General features: G+C 46.1%; 1 long non-coding RNA gene across 1 annotated transcript in view; it reads right to left on the bottom strand.

Moving 5' to 3' along the window:
- Positions 1–1,948: 1,948 nt before the first annotated feature.
- Positions 1,949–20,123, bottom strand: part of LOC140481528 (uncharacterized) — a 70,040-nt gene continuing 51,865 nt past the window's right edge. The window contains exon 3 of the long non-coding RNA XR_011961547.1: positions 1,949–2,805. This is a non-coding gene — a long non-coding RNA (uncharacterized lncRNA). The remainder of the gene's footprint in view (positions 2,806–20,123) is intronic.

The raw sequence follows: 20,123 nt of genomic DNA, 5'->3' as shown, positions 1-20,123 counted from the left end.
AAACAGTTCATCAGAGGGAAAGCAAGTTGGACTGAAGGAATGAGAGATACAACTTCATAGTACTCAGTGGGACAGTCTTTGGTCATTGGAGTCTTAATGATGGAATTAAAACATAATAAACACTATTAAGTATTTAAAGGGTTTGTTGATTTCCTAAAACAATTTGGCAGTTCATATGGCAATAAGGAAGAGTTGAGCTGTTCTGTGATGTGAATTTGATTCGAGTATTTGTTCATACCTGCTAGGTGGTGGACAAATTAAAATCATCTCTTTAAAATGTTGAAATCTGGTAAATAATGTTCATTGAATCAACTAAGTGAACCTATAATTTTCAGATACTTTTATGAATGTAGAGTCAGAAAGCACGGAAGTGAAAATTTGGGTTTAAAGTGGACAACCACACTACAATGTTTCACACACAGAAGATGGCTAATTGTAAAGTCTGGTTAAGTAATTTGTTTTGTTTGGATAATTGCAAACATATGATTTTCTGATCAACTACCAGATGTCTAAGAAAACCTATGACTGGGCAAGCCTCATTTCTTTTAAAATGCTATATACTGTAGATGGTCACACTGCTCCCCAGTTTTTACATTGGACTTCTACCGTTTTGTACACTTAAGTTTGGCATATAAGTTGCTTATTTGTGTCCTGGAATGTATTGTCAGCTAAAAAAAAGTCTGACATATTATTTTGTCAAAGATCTCCTTTTCTAGTCAAATAAGTTCTTGTGAAGGGCAAATTTGTGCTCCAGTATATTGACCAACTATTTCTCTGAAAACCGTAGATTCAAGAATGTGTAGTCTTACCTGCATTTATCCAGTAGAACCAACAAGAGAGAAAAAGCTACTTAAAATGTCTGCACCAATCCACCTATCCATGATAGTATTGGTAAGACTGACCATCACACAGTCCTTGTGGAGATAAGGATCCATCATCCTGAGCACATCCTCCATCATGTTGTTTGGCAGTACAGCTGTACTGAATTATTGAGATTGAGCAGCTCAAAACTGCTCTGTGCACCTTGTCAAGCCTTTTCAGAGCCATTTTTGTTTCAATAACATCACCTTTCAGTCTATACTCATTGGAGTTTGGAAAAATAATTTATTTTGTCCCGCAAAATAAAATAATCCTCTCCTCTCAGGAAGCAATTTAATGAATTTTCATAGTTTCACCTCCAAAAAAATAAACTATTTTCCAGGTGATATCTCATCAATGAACAAAGAGCCCTTGGAGTGCAAACTCATAGTTCCTTGAAAGTGGAGGCACAGGTAGATAGGAGAGTGAAGAAGGCATTTGGCATGCTTTCCTTTATTGGTCAGAGCATTGAGTATAGGAATTGGGATGTCATGTTGTGGCTGTGCAGGAAATTGGTTAGGCCACTTTTGGAATACTGTGTGCAATTCTGGTCTCCCTCTTATTGAAAGGATGTTGTTAAACTTCAAAGGGTTCAGAAAAGATTGATAAAAATGTTGCCAGGCTTGGAGGATTTGAGCTATGGGAGATGCTGAATACACTGGGACTGTTTTCACTGGAGTGTCAGAGGCTGAGGGGTGACCTTATAGAGGTTTATAAAATCATGAGGGGCATGCATAGGGTAAATAGACAAGGTGTTTTCCTTGGGGTGGAGAGTCCAGAACTGGAGGGCATAGGTTTAGGGTGAAAGGGGAAAAATTTAGAAGGGACCTAAGGGGCAACTTTTTCACGTAAAGGGTGGTGTGTGTATGGAATGAGCTGCCAGAGGAAGTGCTGGACGCTGGTACAATTAAAACATTCAAAAAGCATTTGGATGGGTATATGAATAGGGAGCGTTTAGAGGTATATGGGCCAAGTGGTGGCAAATGGGACTAGATTAGGTTAGGATATCTGGTCAGTGTGGATGAGTTGGACCGAAGGGTCTGTTTCCATGCTAAACATCACACAACACCAGGTTTTAGTTCAACAGGTTTATTTGGAAGCACTAGCTTTCGGAACAGTGCTCCTTCATCAGATGGTTATGGAGAATAAGATTGTAAGACATAGAATTTATAGCAAAAGTTTACAGAGTGATGTAACTGAAATCGTATATTGAAAAAGATTTGTTAAGATTAGATTAGATTACTTAGATTAGATTACTTACAGTGTGAAAACAGGCCCTTCGGCCCAACAAGACCACACCGACCCACCGAAGCGCAACCCACCCATTCCCCCACATTTACCCCTTCTCCTAACACCACGGGCAATTTAGCATGGCCAATTCACCTGACCTGCACATTTTTGGACTGTGGGAGGAAACCGGAGCACCTGGAGGAAATCCACGCAGACACGGGGAGAATGTGCAATCTCCACACAGAAAGTCGCCTGAGGTGGGAATTGAACCCGGGTCTCTGGCGCTGTGAGGCAGCAAGTGCACTTTAACAGTTGGTGTCATGTTGGCCCAGATAAGATATTGAAAGTGTTAACTCCCTGTGAGGCTGTGCCTTGTGTGTGTGTGTGTGTGTGTGTTTGTGTGTGTGTGTTGGGGGTGGGGGGGGGGGGGAAGGTGGGGTTATGTGACACGAACCCAAGGTCCCGGTGAGGCAATACCCATGGGTACCAAACTTGGCTATCAGCCTCTGCTTGGTCACCTTTTGTTTTTGCCTGTCCCGAAGTCCTCCTTGGAGGATGGTCACCCGAAGGTCTGAGGTTGAATGTCCTGGACTGCTGAAGTGTTCCCCGACTGCGAAGGAACACTCCTGTCTGTTGATTGTTCTGCGGTGTTCATTCATCCGTTGCTGTAGCCTCTGTTTGGTCTCGCCAATGTACCATGTCTCAGGACATCCTTGCCTGCAGCGTATGAGATAGACAAGGTAGGCTGAATCGCATGAGTACCTGCCACGTACATATTGGGAAGTATCCCCACACATAATGGTGGTATCTGTGTCGACAGACACACACAGGTAGACACAGACGGATAGATAAACACACACACACACACACACACACTCCCACACACACCCTCTCAAAGACTTAAAACCCTTTACACTCACAGTCACACACATACACATACACAGACCCTCTCACCGACGCTCACAACACACACCCCAACATATACACGCCCATCATGCACACATACACATATAAGTTTGTGGGGTGAATTTGTACTTGCAGAATTACATTCCAGAGGAAACCCACGCAGAGACGGGGAGAATATGCAAACTCCACACAGTCGCCCAAGGCTGGAATTGAACTATAATTTCAGTTACATCACTCTGTAAACTTTTGCTGTAAATTCTGTGTCTCACAATCTTATTCTCCACAATCATCTGATGACAGAGCAGCGCTCCGAAAGCTAGTGCTTCCAAATAAACCTGTTGGAGTTGTATGATTTTTAACTTTGTACACCTCAGTCCAACACCAGCATCTCCAACCATCATGTTTCAATGCTGTACATCTCTATGACTCTAAAGAAATATACTCACTGAGATAAGACATACAGCACCAAAGTAGCCATTCTGACTAACTGAAGAAGATTACAAGGTGAGAAAGTGAGGACTGCAGATGCTGAAGATCAGAGTCGAGAATGTAGTGCTAGAAAAGCACAGCAGGGCAGGTAGTTTCCAAGGAGCAGGAGAATCAAAGTTTTGTGCATAATTCCTGATGAAGGGCTTATATCCAAAATGTCGATTCTCCTGCTCCTTGGATGCTGCCTGAACTGCTATGCTTTTCCAACAAGATTACAAGATGGCATGACAAGGTAGAGACAGAGATTAACAACAACAAAACAGAAATTCCTGGAAAAAACTCAGCAAGTCAAGCAGCATTGGTGCAGAGAAAACAGAGATAACATTTTGGTTCCAGTGACCCTTCTTCAGAACTGGAGAACAGTTCTGAAGGATCACTGGACCTGAAGTATTAACTCTGTTGTATGCTCACAAATGCTGCTAGACCCATTGAATCTTTTCTAGCAGTTTCTCTCTATGTTTCAGATTTCCAGCAGTTTATTCAGTGTTCTGTTTAGATACTGAGATTGTTTTCCTTGGCTGAGGAATCTAGAACATAGGGACACAGTCTCAGGATAAGGATCCAATCACTGAGACTGGAAATGAGAAGGAATGTCTTCACTCAGAAGGCTGTAAATGTTTGGAACTCTCTACTGCAGACAGCTGTGGGAACTCCATTGTTGAATACATAAAAGGCTGCAATGGAGATAATTTTGGTCTTTTAGGGAAACAAGGGATTTAGGAACAGACAGGAATGTGAATTGAGGAAGAACATCAGCCATGATCGTATTGAATAGTAAAGCAGGTTTGACATGCCATAGGTTCACCCATGTTCCTATTTACCTTCTTATGTTCTGTGTTAACCATTCCATATTGGTGTTTGTGCTCCTTTTGAGCTGAAGCGTAAAGTCTAAAGTGAAGCAAAGCTTCCTTAATTTTGAATTACGGTCTATTCATGATAAAAACCATCATATAAAAGTAATCAAAAGCAAAAAAACACTGCAAATGCAGAAAATATGAAACAGAAACAGGAAGTACTGGAGAAATACAATGAATTTGGTAACATCTGTCAAGAGAGTTAATGTTTCTACTCCAATATGACCTTCTTCAGAAGTGAAGACAATTCTTCTGCGTAAGAGTGAAGTTGGACTTGAAATACAGAAACAATAGTAGGATGTTCAGTCCATCAAGCAAAAGCCCTTCATCAGGAATGAAGGCAGGGAGCATCCAGGGTAAAGAGATAAATGGTAGGGGGTTGGGGCTGGGGAGAAGGTGGCAAAGAGTACACTAGGTGGCTGGGGGTGAGGATGAAAGTGATAGGTCAGAGAGGAGGGTGGGAGAAGGGAGCAAAGAGTACAATGGGTGGATGGGGGTGGGGATAAAGATGATAGGTCAGAGAGGAGGGTGGAAAGGATAGGTGGGAAGGAAGATTGGCAGGTAGGACAGGTCATAAGAATGGTGCTGAGCTGGAAGGTTGGAACTGGGGTAAGGTGGGAGGAGGGGAAATTATGAAACTGGTGAAGTCCACATTGATGCCCTGGGGTTGAAGTGTTCCAAGGCAGAAGATGAGGCGTTCTTCTTCCAGGCATTGGGTGGTGAGGGAGCGGCGGTGGAGGAGGCCCAGGACCTACATGTCCTTGGCAGAGTGGGATGGGGAGTTGAAATGTTGGGTCACAGGGTAGTGGGGTTGATTGGTGCAGATGTCCCAGAGATGTTTCCTAAAGCACTCTGCGAGAAAGCGTCCAGTCTCCCCAAAGTAGAGGAGATCGCATCAGGAGCAACGGATACAAAATGACATTAATGAATGTGCAGGTGTAACTTTGATGCATGTAGAAGGCTCCTTTGGGGCCTTGGATGGAGGTGACGGGGGAGGTGTGGGCACAGGTTTTGCAATTCCTGCGGTGGCAGGGGAAGGTGCCAGGAGGGGAGGGGAGGTTGTTGGGGGTGTGTGGACCTGACCAGGTAGTCACGGAGGGAATGGTCTTTGCGGAAAGTATAACGGGGTGGAGAGAGAAATATTTGGAGGTGGCAGAAATGTCGGTGGATGATGCGGTTTGTGCTAAGGTCAGTAGGGTGGAAGGTGAGGACCAGGGGGGTTATGTCCTTATTATGGTTGGAGGGGTGGGGTTTGAGGGCGGTGGTGCAGGATGTGGATGAGATGCGTTGGAGGGTATCTTCAACCATGTGTGAAGGGAAATTGTGGTCCTTATAGAAGGAGGTCATCTGGTGTGTTCTGTGGTAGAACGGTCCTCCTCGAAGCAGATACAGTGGAGGTGGAGGAATTGGGAATATAGGATAATATATTTGCAGGAAGTAAGGTGGGAAGAGATGTAATCCAGGTAGCTGTGGGAGTTGGTGGGTTTGTAAAAAATGTCAGTGTCAAGTCGATCGTCATTGATGGAGATGGAGAGGTCCAGGAAGGGGAGGGAGGTGTCAGAGATAGTCCAGGTGAATTTAAGGTCAGGGTGGAATGCGTTGGTGAAATTGATGAATTGATCAAACTCCTCGCAGGAGCACGAGGTGGCGCTGATGCAGTCATCAAATTAGTGGAGGAAGAGGTGGGAGTAGTGCCGGTGTAACTATGGAAGATGAACTGTTCTATGTAGCCAACAAAGAGACAGGCATAGCTGAGGCCCATACGAGTGCCCATGGCTACCACTTTGGTTGGAGGAAGTGGGAGGATTCAAAGGAGAAATTGTTAAGGGTGAGGACCAGTTCAGCCAATTGAATGAGAGTGTCAGTGGAAGGGTACTGGTGGGGATGTCAGGAGAGGAAGAAACGGAGGGCTTGGAGGCCCTGGTCATGGCGGATAGAGGTGTAGAGTGATTGGATGTCCATGGTGAAGATGAGGCATTGGGGGCCAGGGAAACAAAAGTCTTGGAGGAGGTGGAGGGCATGGGTGGTGTCTTGAACATATGTGGGGAATTCCTGGATAGCACAAACCGCATCATCCACTGACATTTTTGCCACCTCCAAACAGACCCCACCACCAGGGATATATTTCCCTCCCCAACCCTTTTACTTTCTGCAAAGACTGTTCCCTCCGTGACTACCTGGTCAGGTCTACGCCCCTCAACAACCCACCCTCCCCTCCTGGCACCTTCCCCTGCCACCGCAGGAATTGCAAAACCTGTGCCCACACCTCCCCCATCACCTCCATCCAATGCCCCAAAAAAGCCTTCCACATCCATCAAAGTTTCACCTGCACATCCATCAATGTCATGCATAATATCCGTTGCTCCCGATGTGGTCTCCTCTATATTAGGGAGACTGGACGCCTTACCGCAGAGTGCTTTTGGAAACATCTCCAGTACACCCGCACCAATCAACCACACCACCCCGTGGCCCAACATTTCAACTCCCCCTCCCACTCTACCGAGGACATGTAGGTCCTGGGCCTCCTCCACCATCACTCCCTCACCACCCGACGCATGGAGGAAGAACGCCTCATCTTCTGCCTCGGAACACTTCAACCCCAGGGCATCAATGTGGACTTTGCCAGTTTCCTCATTTCCCCTCCTCCCATCTTACCCCAGTTCCAACCTTCCAGCTCAGCACCATCCTCTTGACCTGTCCCTCCTGCCAATCTTTCTTCCCACCTATCCGCTCCACCCTCCTCTCTGAACTATCAACTTCATCCCTACCCCCATCCACCCATTGTACTCTTTGCTACCTTTTCCCACCATCCTCTCTGACCTATCGCCTTTATTCCCGCCCCCATCCACCTAGGGTACTCTTTGCTACCTTCTCCCCAGCCTCAGCCCCCCCTCCCATTTATCTCTCTACCCTGGAGGCTCCCTACCTTCATTCCTGATGATGGGCTTTTCCCTGAAATGTCGATTTTCCTGCTCCTCTGATGCTACCTGACTGGCTGTGCTTTTCCAGCACCAATCTAATCTAGACTCTGGTTTCCAGCATCTGCAGTCCTCACTTTTGCCCTATTCAGTCCATCGTGCCTGCCCTGCTATTCAATCCGGTCATGGTTGACCAAAAATTTCAATATTTCTTATATATGACATCTCAATAACCCTTTGGTAATCTATGTTCTTCTGTTCTCAGGCCCAAATGACATCCCCCTACTTTTACATTGTGCCTCCTTGTTCTAGACTCCCCAACTAGGGAAAACGTATTGCCTGCATCTACTCTGTCCATTCCTTTAAATATTTTGTAAGCTTCAGTTTGATCACCCCTTCTTTTTTGAAATTTTAGTGAATACAGTGCTTGGTCCAGATTGCCCAATTTCTTATCATAGGATGGTCTTGTGATCCCGGAATAAGCTTGGTGATCCAACAAATAAACACAAAGGACTGTGGATGCTGGAAACCTGAAATTTAAAAAGAGTGCCAGAGAAACACAGCAGGTCTGGTAGCATCTCTAGAGAGAAAATAGAATTAATGTTTCAAGTCCAGTGACTTTTTAGCAGAAGTGAAGATAGCTGGGGAAAAGTGGAATTTATGCTGTTGACAGGCCATGATGTGAGGTGGAAGAGAATAGAGCACATGAAGATGGTGTCCAGATGTGGAGGGCTAAAAAGTACAGGCAACAAAAGATTACTGATGACATGCAGAGAGACATAGAAAGAGAGAGGGAGAGAGACAATAACTAGGTGGGGAGCTAATGAGAAATAAATGTTGGAAAATGAGTTGGCTGCACTGGAAGCACCCCATGAGGAACAGGACTTCAGGGTGAAGGGGGGAAGGAGAAAAAGGGACAGGGTTTTCATGTTCTGAAATTGTCAAATTCAGTGTTGAGTCCCGAAGGCTGTCAGGTGCCGAGGCAGAAGTGAGGTGTTGGTTCCCTAGCTTGCACTGAGCTTCACTCGGGCCTGATACAGAAATGTTGAGATGAGAACATGGTGACGTGTTCGGCAAAGTGATCACGCAGTCTATGTTTGGTCTCTCCAATATAGAGGAGACTGCAATGTGAGCAGTGAGTACAGTGTGTGTGTGCTTCAGGCAGTTTCACATGTATATGTTAGAAAAATAACTCAAACCGTAAAAAGTTCCATCCATATGGTTGTGAGCCAAGAGGAAACAAAAATGAAGTGACAGGAATGAGAAGAAAGAGTTAGACGCAGATACCTAATCTAACTTGACTTCCTTGCAGGAAACAGAAGGTGATTGTTGAAGGATATATTTGTAACTGGAAGCCTCTGCCCAATGGGAAGGCTTAAACTAGAGTGTCAGGGGACTGGAAACCAGAGCAACTGGTCATCAAGTCGAGGGATTGAGGGGAAGGTACATGTTAGGGCCAGTAAATCAGAAAGAAAGCACAAGCCAAGACAGGTAAATAGAACCAATGGGCTGGTACGTGTTTATTTCAACACAAGGAATATTACAGGTCCAGGAGATGAGCTTAGAGCCTGGATCAGTACATGTTGTAGTCATCACAGAGACTTAATTGAGAGAGGGAGAGGACTGGCAGCTCAACATTCCTGCATTTTATTGTTTCAGACGAGATAGAGAGGAAGTAAAAGAGGTGAAGGAGTTGGCTTACTAGAATCATAGAGTAATACAGCATGGAAACAGGCCCTTCTGCCCAAACTAGTCTATGCTGACCATGGTGCCCACTCAGCTAGTTCTCATTGCCCACATTTGGTTCATATCCCTCTAAACCATTCCCATACCTATCTAAACGTTTTTTAAAATGTTGCTATTGTACCTGCCTTAATTTCCCCGGCAGCAAAATTCCATATATCCACTACTCCTAGGTGAAGCGGTTGTCCCTCATGTCCTTCTTAAATCTTTCCCCTTGCACCTTAAACCTATGACTTCTAGTTTTCAAATACTTATCCCTGGGAAAAAGACCAAATGCATTCAGCCCATCTATGCCCTTCATGACTTTATACACCTCAATAAGGTCACCCTTCATTCTCCTACATTCCAAGGAATAACATCCTATCCTGGTCAACCTCACCCTATAACTTAGGCCTACTAGTCCTGGCAACATCTTCGTAAATCTTCTTTGCATTATTTCCGTTTTAACTGTGTCTTTCCTATAACAGGGTGACCAAAACTGTACACAATACTCCAAATACGGCCTCACCAATGACTTTAACAACTGTAATATAACGTTCCAACTCCTATACTCAATACCTCGACCGATGAAGGCCAGCATGTAACATGCCTTCTCTACCACCCTGTCTACCTGTGACACCACTTTCAAAGAACTATGTACTTAAACTCCGAGATCACTCTTCAGGACCTTACAATTTACTGTGTAAATCCTACCTTGGTTTGACTTTCTAAAGAGCCACACCTCACATTGAATTGCATTTGCCAATCCTCAGCCCACTTGCCCATCTGATCAAGATCCCTCTATATTTTTAATAAACTTCCTCTTTCTCAGTGATACCTTCTAATTTTGTATGTTCCACCAACTACTAGTCATGCTTTGTACACTCACATCCAGATCATTGATGTAAATAATAAATAACAAAAGTCCCAGCACCGGCCCTGAGACACATCACTAGTCACAAGCCTCCTGTCCAAGAAACCATCTGATTCCTACCACCCAGCCAATTTTGAATCTAATTAGTTAGCTCTCCCTGGATCCTATGTGATCTAATCTTGTATTCCTGATGAAGGGCTTTTGCCCAAAACGTCGATTTCGAAGCTACTTGGATGTTGCCTGAACTGCTGTGCTCTTCCAGCACCACTAATCCAGAATCTGGTTTCCAGCATCTGCAGTCATTGTTTTTACCTCGTTGGTTTTAACCTTCATGACTAGCCTGCCGTGAGGGACTTTACCAAAGACTTTACTGAAGTCCATATAGATAGCATCCACTGTCTTACCCTAATCTGTCCTCTTGGTTACCTCTTTGAAATTTTCTAAAAGCTTTGTCACACATGACTTCCTGTGCACAAATCCATGCTGACTGTCCCTAAACAGACCTTGACAATCCAAATATTGATGGATCCTGTCCCTCAATATTCCCTCCAACATCTTGCCTCCCACTGCTATCAGGCTTGCTGGCCTGTAGTTCCCTGGCTTGTCTTTGCTACCTTTCTTAAAGAGTGGAACAACATTAGCCACCCTCCAGTCTTCTTGAACTTCACCAGTATCTAAAGATGAAACAAAAATCTATGCAAGGGTTTCTGCAATTTTTTTCTAGTCTCCCATAAATTCTAAGGATGGACTTAATCAGACACAGTGGATGTATCCACCTTAATGTGTTTTAAGGCTACAAACCACCTCTCTGGTAATAGCTATGCAGTCCAAAACATTCCCAGTTTTTTCCTTATTTCCTTAGCTTCAGTTGATAAACACTGTGGAGAAATCTTCCCCTTCTCCTGTGGCTCCACACAAAGATGGCCATGCTGATCTTTAAGGAGACCTATTCTCTCCCTAGTCACCTTTAACTTTTATTATAGCTATAGAACCTTTTGAGATTATCTTGGATATTATCTGCCAGGTCCATCTCTTACCCTCTTTCTGCTCATCTGATTTTCCTCTTAGTGTGCTCCTACATGTTTTATAGTCATCTAGGGATTCACTTGACAATAGCTTAAATCCAGCGTATGCTGTTATGGACTAGGCCAGACCACTCAAAACTTTCTTAAACAGGCAGCCTAGACCGTAACTTTGCAATTTGTTTTGGTAAGTGTACAGTGAAAATTACCTGGAGTAAGTTAGCTAGGTTGACTACCAGGTTTTAAAACTGACAAAAGTTTATTCACAAAATTATGGAATGAAACACAAAGAACAGAATATAGAATACCCACAGAAAGTGGGTGGCATGGTGGCACAGTGGTTAGCACTGCTGCCTCACAGCGCTAAGAGATCTGGGTTCAATTCCTGCCTCAGGCAACTCTCTGTGTGGAGTTTGCACATTCTCCCCGTGTCTGCGTGGGATTCCTCCGGGTGCTCCGGTTTCCTCCCACAATCCAAAAATATGCAGGTCAGGTGAATTGGCCACGCTAAATTGCTCGTAGTGTTAGGTGAAGGGGTAAATATAGGGGGATGAGTCTGGGTGGGTTGCGCTTCGGTGGGTCGATGTGGACTTGTTGGGCCGAATGGCCTGTTTCCACACTGTAAGTAATCTAAGTAAAATCTAAATCTAAGTAACTCAGACTATCACAAACTAGACTTAATTATGCTGTTCTGACTATTCACAACAGTCCCAATAAACAAGCCCCCTTAAACACAGAGCAAAAAAATGAAACAAAGGTCTATAGATCGAAGTTAGAAGGGCCGAAGGAGAGAGAATCTAACAACTTGTTTCCACAGAGCCCACTGCTTCACTGAACTCAACCAAGACCTCAGCTTCCATCACTGATCACTCCTCTTACATTACACAGGTCAGTTCTAAAACATAAGCTTTGGCCTAATGTCTCACCTGTTTACGTATAAACAAAAAGGTGTCTCAATACCCTTTAATCTCTGTACCAAACCAGTTGTTTCAGAGCCCAGAGTGTTTTATGACCCCCCTGAAAAAAATCAAGGACACAGTACCTTGAAAACATGAACAGCTTTTAGAAAAAAAGGACCAGCTTTGTGACAATATCTTCTTCGTTTTCTTGACCAGAGCCTCAATATCCCTCGTCAGTCAGGGATCCCTAAACCTGCCAGTGTTTCCCTTCAGCCTAAGAGAGACATACTGTCCCTGGACTCTTGTAAAACCTCCCAACTGCCAGGTGTTCCATTTCCTTCAAACAGACTCATCCAATTAACCTCTGCCAGATCCTGTCTAATGGTCCCAAAAGTGGGGAGAATGTTACATCTGCACTCAGACGACATACTGATAGAGAATTGTAAGGGATAGGATTTATGCACATCTGGATAAGAATGATGTGATCAAGGATAGTCAGCATGGTTTTGTGAAGGGCAGGTCGTGCCTCACAAACCTTATTGAATTCTTTGAGAAGGTGACTAAGGAGGTAGATGAGGGGAAAGCGGTAGATGTGGTATATATGGATTTTAGTAAGGCGTTTGATAAGGTCCCCCATGGTAGGCTACTGCAGAAAATACAGAGATATGGCATTGAGGGTGAGTTGGAGGTTTGGATTAGGAATTGGCTCTCTGGAAGAAGACAGAGGGTAGTAGTTGATGGCAAAGGTTCATCCCGGAGTGCCGTCACTAGCGGTGTTCCGCAAGGATCTGTTTTGGGACCATTGCTGTTTGTCATTTTTATAAATGACCTGGAGGAAGGGTTAGAAGGTTGGGTGAGCAAGTTTGCGGATGATACGAAAGTCGGAGGAGTTGTAGACAGTGAGGAAGGATATGGCAGGTTACAGCGGGATATAGAGAAGCTGCAGAGCTGGGCAGAAAGGTGGCAAATGGAGTTCAATGTAGCTAAGTGTGAAGTGATTCACTTTGGTAAGAGTAATAAAAAGATGGATTACTGGGCTAATGGTAGACTACTTGGTAGTGTGGAAGAGCAGAGGGATCTTGGTGTCCATGTACACAGATCTCTGAAAGTTGCCACCCAGGTAAAAAGTGCAGTGAAGAAGGCATATGGCGTACTGGCTTTTATTGGTAGAGGAATTGAGTTCCGGAGTCCTGAGGTCATGCTGCAGTTGTATAAGACTCTGGTGCGGCCGCATCTGGAATATTGTGTGCAGTTTTGGTCGCCATACTATAGGAAGGATGTGGAGGCACTGGAACGGGTGCAGAGGAAGTTTACCAGGATGTTGCCTGGTATGGTAGGAAGATCCTATGAGGAAAGGCTGAGGCACTTGGGGTTGTTTTCATTGGAGAAAAGAAGGTTTAGGGGTGATTTGATAGAGGTGTACAAGATGATTAGGGTGTTAGATAGGGTTGACAGTGAGAACCTTTTTCCACGTATGGAGTCAGCTATTACAAGAGGGCATAGCTTTAAATTAAGGGGGGGGTAGATATAGGACTGATGTTAGGGGTAGGTTCTTCACTCAGCGAGTCGTAAGTTCATGGAATGCCCTGCCAGTAGCAGTGGTGGACTCTCCCTCTTTATGGGTATTTAAGCGGGCATTGGATAGGTATATGGAGGATAGTGGGTTAGTGTAGATTAGGTGGGCTTTGATCGGCGCAACATCGAGGGCCGAAGGGCCTGTACTGCGCTGTATTCTTCTATGTTCTATGTTCTATGTTCTATACTGGAGGGCTCATTCACTGAGTCAATATAGGTAAAGCTCAAGAATAAGATAGGTGCAATCACTCGTATAGGATTACAGTTAAGGCACCCCAACAGCCATCAAGACATTGAGGAACAAATATGTCGGCATATTATGGAAAGATGCAATAAAAACAGTTTTCATAGGGGGTGACTTTAACTTCCCCAATACTGACTGGGACTTCCTTACAGAAAGACGTTTAGATGGTACAGAATTTGTTAAGAGCATCATAGAGGGTTTCTTGAAACAGAATGTGGACAGTCCAATTATAGAACAGCCACACTGGACCTTGTACTGGCTCATGAGCTTGGCCAGGTGATTGGCCTTTCAGTGGAAGGGCATTTTGGATATAATGATCATAACTCTTTAATTTTTAAGATAGCTATGAATAAGGATAAGTCAGGATCTAATGGCAACATACAAAATTGGGGAAGGGAAAATTACATCAGGATTAAGCAGGAGCTTGGGTGTGTTAATTGAGAGAAGCTGTTATCAGGCAAGTCCATATTTGACATGTGGTAATTGTTTAAAGACCTGCTGATGAGAGTCATGACTGGCATGTTCCTGTAAGGAGTAAAGACAAGGATGGCAAGGTAAGGGACCTTTGGATAATGAGGGAGGTTGGGAATTTAATCAAAGGGAATAAAAGAAGCATATGTAAGGTTTAGGAAGCTAAAATTGGACAGTACCCCTGAGGAATATAAAGAAAGCAGGAAACAACTTAAGCAGGGAATTAGGAGACCAAGGTGGGGCTATGAAATGACCTTGGCATGCAGGGTTAAAGAGAATCCCAATACAACATCAAAAACAAGAGGATAACTAGGGAGAAGGTAGACCACTCAAGGATAAGGAGGTAACTTGTGCTTGGATGCAGAGAATGTGAATGAGATCCTAAATGAGTATTTTGCATCAGTATTCACCCAGGAGAAGGATATGGAGGATACTGGAATTTTTGTAGAGCATGTTAATATGCTATGACACTTTGAGATCAAGAAAGAAGTGATGTTGGGTCTCTTGAAAAGCATTAAGGTGGATAAGTCACGGGGCCGATGGCATCTACCCCAGGTTATTGAGAGAGACAACAGAGGAGATTGTTGGGGCCTTGATCAAGATCCTCATTAGCCACTGGAGAGGTCCTGGAGGACTGCCGAGTAGCTAATGTTGGGATAATCCAAGAAAGTATAGACCGGTGAATTGCACATCGGTGGTTGGGAAGATGTTGGAGAGAATTCTTAAAGGATAAAATTTATGTGCATTTGGAAAAGTATGGCCTAATTAGGCACAGTCAGCGTGGCTTTGTGTAGAGGAAGTCATAGAGTATGGTGTTGGAAAAGCACAGCCTGTGAGGCAGCATCCGAGGAGTAGGAGAGTCGGTGATTTGAGCATAATTTCTTTATCAGGAATGGGGGATGACCCAAGGGGGCTAACAGATAAATGGGAGCGGGGGTGGGGCTGGGGTGAAGGAGGGTGAAACAGATAGGTGGGAAGGAAGATGGACAGGTAGGACAGTTCAAGAGGGCAATGCCAAATTGGAAGATTGGATCTGGGATAAGATGGGGGGAGGGGAAAGGGGAAACTGGTGAAATCCACATTGATCCCATGTGGTTGGAGAGTCCCATGGCGGAAGATGAATCATTCTTCCTCCAGGCGTCAGGTGGTAAAGGTTTGGTGATGGAGGAGGCGCAGGACCTGCATGTCCTTGGGAGAATGGGCAGGGAGTTAAAGTGGGAGGAGGTGTAGTCCAGGTAGCTGTGGGAGTCGGTGGGTTTGAAGTAGATGCCCATGTTGAGTCAGTTGCCGAAATGGAGATGGAGTGGTCCAGGAAGGAGAGGGAAGGGTCCAAGATAGTCCAGATGAACTTGAAGTTGGGGTTGAAGGTGTTCATGAAATGATGAACTGTTCAATCACCTCATGAGAGCACAGGTGGTGCTGATATAGTCATCGCTGTAATGGAGGAAAAGGTGGGGAATGGTGCCGGTGTACCTGTGAAAGATAGATTGTTCCAGATACCCGATGAAGATGTAGGCATAGCTGGGGTCCATGCGGGTACCCATGGCTACCTCTTTGGTCTAGAGGAAGTGGGAGGATCTGAAGGAGAAATTGTTGAGGGTTAGGACCAGTTCAGGCAATCGAATGAGTGTGTCAGCAGAAGGGTGCTGGTTGGGTTGGCAGGGAAGGAAAAAACAGAGGGCCAGGAGACCTTCATCATGGTAGATGGAAGTGCACAGGAACTGGATGTGGATAGTGAAGATGAGGCATTGGGGTCCAGGGAAACGAAAGTCATGGAGGAGGTAGCGGGCATGGGCGATGTCCCGAATGTTTGTGGGGAGATCCTGGACCAAGGCAGACAGGATGTGTCAAGGTATGCAGATATAAGTTTGGTGGGGCAGGAGTGGGCTGAGATGATGGGTTGACAGGAGCAGTCAGGTTTGTGACGTTTGGGGAGAAGTTAGAACCGGGTGGTGAATGGTTCCAGGGCTATGAGGTTGGAGGCTGTTGGTGGGAGATCCCCTTAAGTGATGAGGTTGTGATTGGTATGGGAGATGATGGTCTGGTGATGGGAGGTGAGGTCGTGGTCGAGGAGACAATAGGAAGAAGTATCCGCGAGTAAGTACCTGGTTTCAGTGGTGTTGAGTTCAGTGCTCCAAACTACAACTGTGCCCCACCCCCTTGACTGCTCTGTTGATGGTGAGGTTGGGGTTGGAGTGGAGAGAGTGGAGGGCTGCGTGTTGCAAGGGTAAGTGGTTGGAGTGGGTGAGAGGGGTTGACAGGTTGAGGCAGTCAATGTCACAGCGGCAGTTGGAAAGTCCACACTTTCTCCCTGTCGGGCAAGTCATGTCTTACAAACTTAATTGAATTTTTTTGAGGAGGTGACAAAAGAGATTGATGAGGGTAAAGCAGTGGATGTGGGCTACATGGATTTTAGTAAGGTTTTCAACCAGGTCCCTCATGGTAGGCTCATCTAGAAGATTAGGATGCATGGTATCCACAGTGACTTGACCTAGTTGATGCAGATAGGTGGAATGAGGTTAAGGTGAGGGTGATAGGCCAGAGAGGGGGTGGGGGCGGAGAGGTCGGGAAGAAGATTGCGGGTCAAGAAGGCAGTGCTGAGTCTGAGGGTTGGGACTGAGATAAGGTGGGGGGGAGCGAGGGGAAATGAGGAAGCTGGAGAAATCTGCATTCATCCCTTGTGGTTGGAGGGTTCCTAGGCGGAAGATGAGGCGTTCTTCCTCCAGGTGTCATGTTGCCATGGTCTGGTGATGGAGGAGGCCAAGGACCTGCATGTCCTTGGCGGAGTGGGAGGGGGAGTAGAAGTGTTGAGCCACGGGGTGGTTGGGTTGGTTGGTCTGGGTGTCCCAGAGGTGTTCTCTGAAACATTCCACAAGTAGGGGAGGGGAGGGAAATATATCCTTGGTGATGGGGTCCATTTGGAGGTGGCGGAAATGACGAAGGATGATACGATATATCTGGAGGTTGGTGGGGTGGTAGGTGAGGACCAGTGGGGTTCTGGCCTGGTGGCAATTGGAGGGGCGGGGTTCAAGGGCGGAGGATCAGGAAGTGGAGGAGATGCGGTGGAGAGCATCATCAACCACATCTGAGGGGAAATTGCAGTCTTTGAAGAAGGAGGCCATCTGGGTTGTTCGGTATTGGTATTGGTCCTCCTGGGAGCAGATGTGGTGGAGGCGAAGGAATTGGGAATATGGAATGGCGTTTTTACAGGGGGCAGGGTGGGAGGAGGTGTAATCTAGGTAGTTGTGGGAGTCGGTCAATTTATAGTAAATGTCCGTGTTGAGTCGGTCGCCCAAGATAGAAATGGAGAGGTCTAGGAAGGGGAGGGAGGATTAGATTACTTACTTACAGTGTGGAAACAGGCCCTTCGGCCCAACAAGTCCACACCGACCCTCTGAAGAGCAACCCACCCAGACCCATTCCCCCACACCTAACACTACGGGCAATTTAGCATGGCCAATTCACCTAACCTGCACATTTTTTGGACTGTGGGAGGAAACCGGAGCACCCGGAGGAAATCCACGCAGACACGGGGAGAATGTGCAAACTCCACACAGACAGTTGCCCAAGGTGGGAATTGAACCTGGGTCTCTGGCGCTGTGAAGCAGCAGTGCTAACCACTGTGCCACAGTGCCGCCCACACTGTGCCACCGTGCCGCCCACGGAGGAGTCTGAGACGGTCCAGGTGAATTTGAGGTCGGGGTGGAAGGTGTTAGTAAAGTGGATGAACTGTTCGACCTCCTCGTGGGAGCATGAGGCAGCGCCGATATAATCATCGACGTAGCGGAGGAAAAGGTGGGCTGTGGTGCCATTGTAGCTGCGGAAGATCAACTGTTCCATATATCCGACGAAGAGGCAGGCATAGCTGGGGCCCATGCGGGTGCCCATGGCTACTCCTTTGGTTTGGAGGAAGTGGGAGAATTGGAAAGAGAAGTTGTTCAGAGTGAGGACCAGTTCAGTCAGTCGAAGGAGGGTGTCAGTGGAAAGGTACTGGCTGGGTCGGCGGGAAAAGAAGAAGCGGAGGGCTTTGAGTCCTTTGTGATGGGGGATGGAGGTGTACAGGGACTGGATGTCCATGGTGAAGATAAGGCATTGGGGGCCGGGGAAGCGAAAATCATGGAGGAGGTGGAGGGCGTGGGTGGTGTCCGTAACATAGGTGGGGAGTTCTTGGACTAAGGGGGACAGGACCGTGTCGAGGTATGCAGATATGAGTTCGGTGGGGCAGGAGCAGGCTGAGACAATGGGTCGGCCGGGGCAGTCAGGTTTGTGGATTTTGGGCAGGAGGTAGAAACGGGCGGTGCGAGGTTGTGGGACTATGAGGTTAGAGATGGTGGATAGGAGATCCCTTAAGGTGATGAGGTTATGGATGGTCTGGGAGATGATGGTTTGGTGATAGGAGGTGGGGTCATGGTCAAGGGGGCAGTAGGAGGAGGTGTCCGCGAGGTGGCATTTAGCTTCAGCAATGTAAAGATCAGTGCGCCAAACTACTACCCCACCTCTCTTGTCTGCCGGTTTGATAATGAGGTTGGAGCAGAGGGAGTGGAGGACTGCACGTTGTGAGGATGATAGATTGGAGTGAGTAAGAGGGGTGGACAGGTTGAGGCGGTTAATGTCGTGGCGGCATTTGGCTATGAAGAGAACGAGGGCGGTTAAGAGGCAGCACGGGGTGTCCAGGTGGATGGGGTGTGTTGGGCTATGCAGAATTAGCTTGCCCAAAGCAGGGGGAGGTCCGTGATGAATGGTGTTCCGCAGGGATCCATGATGGGATCTTTGCTGCTCATGATACATATAAATGACTTGAATGAAAAGATAGATGGCTAGGTTAGTAACTTTGCAGATGATACAAGAATGGTGGAGTTGTGGATGCAGTGGAGGAAAGATCAATTGCAGATATGGGCGGATAAATGGCAGATGGAGTTTAGTCTGGGTTAATGCTGCACTTTGGGAGATCAACTGTTAAGGAAAAGTTAATGGCAGGACCCTGAACAGCATTGATGGACAGAAGGATCTTAGGTTTCAAATCCATAGGTCCTTCAAAGTTGCCACGCAAATAGGTTGGTAAAGATGACGTATGGCGTGCTTTCCTTGGGTAACTGAATACAAGATCAGGATATCATGCTTTATCTTTATAAGACTTTGTTTAGGCTACACTATTCCATTCAATTCTGGTTGCCACATTGCAGGAAGGTTGTTGAGGACTTAGAGAGGGAGCAAAGAGATTTACTTGGATGCTACCTGGATTAGAGGATATGAGCGAAAAGGAGAGACTAGAAAAACTCATTTTATTTTCTGTAGAAAGGCAGAGGCTGAGAGGTGACTTGATAGAAGTCTACACAATTATGAGATACATAGATTTGTGGTGGTTGACAGAATGTTTTCCCAGTGTTGATGTGTCTAAAACTATGGGCCCTGCATTTAAGGTGAGAGGGGAAAAGTTCAAAGGAGATGTGAGGGGAATTTTTTTTGCACAGAGGGAGATAGGAGTCTGGAACATATTACCAGGAGTGGTGTTGGAGGCAGAGACAATAGGGGTGTTTAAGAGACTTTTAGTTAAGCACATGAATATGCAAGGAATGGAGGGACATGGACCAAGGGCAGGGAGAAGGTATTTGTTTAATTTGGCGTCATGTGGGCGGCACGGTGGCACAGTGGTTAGCACTGCTGCCTCGCAGCGCCGGAGACCCGGGTTCAATTCCCGCCTCAGGCGACTGACTGTGTGGAGTTTGCACGTTCTCCCCGTGTCTGCGTGGGTTTCCTCCGGGTGCTCCGGTTTCCTCCCACAGTCCAAAGATGTGCAGGTCAGGTGAATTGGCCATGCTAAATTGCCCGTAGTGTTCGGTAAGGGGTAGATGTAGGGGTATGGGTGGGTTACGCTTCGGCGGGGCGGTGTGGACTTGTTGGGTCGGAGGGCCTGTTTCCACACTGTAAGTAATCTAATCTAATCTAAATATCGTGGGCCAAAGCGCCGGTTCTTGTGCTGTATTCTTCTATATTCTATGTTCTAATAGCATACCATAGAGTTCAGTGCTGCATCCCTTGCTGTTTGATGTGTACATTAATG

This window comes from Chiloscyllium punctatum, chromosome 9, assembly GCF_047496795.1.
Source record: "Chiloscyllium punctatum isolate Juve2018m chromosome 9, sChiPun1.3, whole genome shotgun sequence".
NCBI lineage: Eukaryota > Metazoa > Chordata > Chondrichthyes > Orectolobiformes > Hemiscylliidae > Chiloscyllium > Chiloscyllium punctatum.
The sequence above is the reverse complement of the archived record's forward strand: the minus strand, read 5'-3'. Positions and strand labels throughout refer to the sequence as shown.